This window comes from Oncorhynchus masou, chromosome 22, assembly GCF_036934945.1.
Source record: "Oncorhynchus masou masou isolate Uvic2021 chromosome 22, UVic_Omas_1.1, whole genome shotgun sequence".
Classification (NCBI taxonomy): Eukaryota; Metazoa; Chordata; class Actinopteri; order Salmoniformes; family Salmonidae; genus Oncorhynchus; species Oncorhynchus masou.
Genome location: NC_088233.1, coordinates 42,877,211 through 42,881,348, shown reverse-complemented (window position 1 = coordinate 42,881,348; position 4,138 = coordinate 42,877,211).

Sequence of the window (4,138 nt, the reverse complement as noted above, 5' to 3'; positions counted from 1 at the left end):
GGAGACTGGCTAGGCCACTCCAGGACCTTCGTTGCCTGGGCGGTGTGTTTGAGATTATTGTCATGCTGAAAGACCTAGCCACGTTTCATCTTCAATGCCCTAAGGAGGTTTTCACTCAAAATCTCACGATACATGGCCCCATTCATTCTTTCCTTTACACGGATCAGTTGTCCTGGTCCCTTTGCAGAAGAACAGCCCCAAAGCATGATGTTTCCAACCCCATGATTGACAGTAGGTATGGTGTTCTTTGGATGCAACTCAGCATTCTTTGTCCTCCAAACACGACGAGTTGAGTTTTTACCTAAAAGTTCTATTTTGGTGTCATCTGACCATATGACATTCTCCCAATCTTCTTCTGGATCATCCAAATGCTCTCTAGCAAACTTCAGACGGGCCTGGACTTGTACTCGCTTAAGCAGAGGGACACATCTGGCACTGCAGGATTTGAGTCCCAGGCGGCGTAGTGTGTTACTGATGGTAGGCTTTGTTACTTTGGTTCCAGCTCTCTGCAGGTCATTCACTAGGTCCCCCCGTGTGGTTCTGGGATTTTTGCTCACCGTTCTTGTGATCATTTTGACCCCACGGGGTGAGCTCTTGCGTGGAGCCCCAGATCGAGGGAGATTATCAGTGGTCTTGTATGTCTTCCATTTCCTAATAATTGCTCCCACAATTGATTTCTTCAAACCAAGCTGCTTACCTATTGCAGATTCAGTCTTCCCAGCCTGGTGCAGGTCTACAATTTTGTTTCTGGCGTCTTTTGACAGCTCTTTGGTCTTGGCCGTAGTGGAGTTTGGAGTGTGACTGTTTGAGGTTGTGGACAGGTGTCTTTTATACTGATAACAAGTTACAGGTCTGTGAGAGCCAGAAATCTTGCTTGTTTGTACGTGACCAAATACTTATTTTACACCATAATTTGCAAATAAATTCATTAAAAATCCTACAATGTGATGTTCTGGATTTCTTTCTTCTCATTTTGTCTATCATAGTTGAAGTGTACCTATGTTAAAAATTATAGGCCTCTCCCGTCTTTTTAAGTGGGTGAACTTGCACAATTGGTGGCTGCCCCACTGTACATTAGAGGCTCAGTAATCGGGGAAGACACTGATTTCACCTGAGAAGCATCAATCTCATCACAACCTGCTGCTGATATTATTGAGTTACCTCCATCACCTCTATTACCTCCATTACATCTGGAAGATCAAACTGAAGTAGAGAAGGGAAATGTCCCTTCATGTAATCCAAGGGATTTCTATCAGTTTTCTCAATTTTCTTTGATAGAGAGTAACACACATTCACAAAAAAAATATTAAATTCACATTGAATAACATCAGGTTCACTATAGGTCTTATTTTCAACAATACATTGAGATTGGATAGATGTAGATGCCTTTTTCTTATTCAACAGTTGATTGAGGGTTTTCCCAATTGCCATCATATTATTTAAGAATTCTTGGAATTTGTTGGTAAAATATATTTTGAGGGATATGTGAAGTAGATGAGTAAATTTGTTCTCACACTGAACATTCATTTACCCGGCAACAGCTCTGGTGGACAGTCCTGCAGTTAGCGTGCCAGTTGCACTCTCCCTCAAAACTTGAGACATCTGTGGCATCTGTGTTGTGTGACAAACTGCACATTTTAGAGTGGTCTTTTATTGTCCCCAGCACAAGGTGCATCTGTGTAATAATCATGCTGTTTAATCTGCTTCTTGATATGCCACACCTGTCAGGTGGATGGATTATCTTGGCAAAAGAGAAATGCTCACTAACAGGGATGTAAACAACTTTGCCTTTTAGAGAAATAAGCTTTTTGTTAGTATGGAACATTTCTGGGATCTTTAATTTCAGCTCATGAAACATGGTAGCATCACTTTACATGTTGCGTTTATATTTTTGTTCAGTATAGATACAGTACAGACGGACACACACCGACATGCCTGTACATATGTTGGATCTTAATTTGACCATCCTGTTGCAGGTAGTTAACATGTGTAGTATATTTGAGGTTTAAAAAGTATTCTGAAGTTTGTAATTTCCACTTTCACATTTCAGACTTAATTTTCCCTTACAAAAAATGTATCAACCCCTAAAAAAATGTCCATTAATTATAATTCACATAATAATTAACATTCCCTGTTGCTACAGGTTATTTTCCTGCTGTAGAAAACTGGCTCAAATTAAGATCTTACATGTGTAGCCTCACGCACAACCACACGCACGCACACGCACACACACCAAAGAGCCCCATCCCACCCCATCCCATATTCCTTCAGTCAAGTGAGATTTCTAAGCTGTCTGCACTGACTGATTGTAATTAAAACATCACTCCTGCTTAGTGAAGCCCCTGCTCCCAAACACATCCCTGATTCAGCTCCCAGAAAATAGTCTTTATTCCCCGACCGGATCCCTTCCTCACAGGCCCAGCACACCATTCACAACATTTTCCCACCGCAGGGGGCTAGAGCGGCCCAGTTCAGGGCATTTGTTTGAAAGTCGTGGGTCTTAACAATCTAGAGGCCTTTTCTGAGGCTGATGTGTTTTGGTCTTTTGTGCTTTGCAGGTTCCTTTGGGGTCAGCGTGTTTTTTCCCTTTCTTTCTACCCCCGTTTTCTTTTTCTTTTTCAAATTGTATTATTATTCTAGTCAAAGACATAGACGTTTGCTTTCCCACAACCTGTAGTTGTTTGACTTTGTTGTACTTGTTGTAATTCAGGGTCTCGCAGCGACCGTAAATTAGAGATAGAGATTGGCTTTGTCAGATAGCTATCTATCTATGTGGAATCAACAAATGATCTATCTGCATAATATATTTGACTGGACTTCTTTACTACGTCTATTCTAATGATCACTCACAGTGCTTTACATTGTATTCCACCACCAAACTGCTTCTCGTTCATAATGTACGCATAGAGATTCTTGACATGCATATCATTTGCAACAGAACTGACTAACAGACAGAACTACTGAATAGTAGACCGACGATAGCTCTGTACAGAAGACAGCAAGGACAGCAACTTACATAACCAATGCTGTTGTCTATGAAGTTGTGTTCACCCGATGCAACAACCCATTTAACCTGCCGAAAGGGTGGGATGACGTTTCATCGGTATTTGTAACCTTTGGCAGCGTTCTCCTAATGCTTGCTTCTTGTAGTAGTTTGACATTGGATCCTTCATCTTCTCATTTCACTGTGTGCTGGGTCACCACGACTCAGTCCTTATACAAGGACCTGCTGAGCTTCTTCTTCAAGTTTGTATTGGCGCATCGCAACCCACTGACAGATGCATACACAGCCACCTACTGTACTGGAGTGTGAAGCCAGTCACGACCTACCACTAGATTCTCCGAGCTAACCCTGAATTTCGAATCAAATAAAACAATTCCCTACAAATCTCACTACTCCCATCACCCCCGCCCAAAATAACAACCTGTTAAACAACCTCTCCCTTACTACATCATACATTTCACAAAATAATAACACATGTTCAACCGTTTCCTGTACCATACCGCCATTACACATTCCAGTACCATTCAATGACCTAACCTCACCCTATACAATGTCACTTCCTCCCGTCGGTTCCCATTATATGACACTATTTCCCGTACAGATTTGAACTAATAATCCCAATAGGATGCATCTATAAAGTACAGTTGAGAGGATTGTTGGTTTGACCATGGGTATGCCCAGAATGATCAAATAGAATGACCATCCCACGGGGCACATATGTCAGTTCAACAGTTTAATAACTTATTTACATTTAATTGAGGTGTAAGCTAATGTGAATTCAACATGACATCAACAAATATTTAAACCATGTCATTGGAATTAGGTTAAAAGTGGGGTAAAAAAAACTAAATAATGATACGGCATCACATTAAATATTTTGGTTGAAATTACGTGGAAAAAACGTTGATTCAACCACTTTGTGCTTATTGGGATAATATCAAATACTCCATCCACTACCTCAAGTGAATATGATCAGTAGAATTTTGTTTTAAAGGTCGACTTAGACATGATAAAGGGAGTCAAGACAATGTTAGATATACAAAATCAAAGCAAAACAACTGCTTCAGGTCACCATAGTTCAGTCGTTCAGTCCTGTTTGCCAGTAAAGCTTAATTAAATTTGCCTGCACATTCC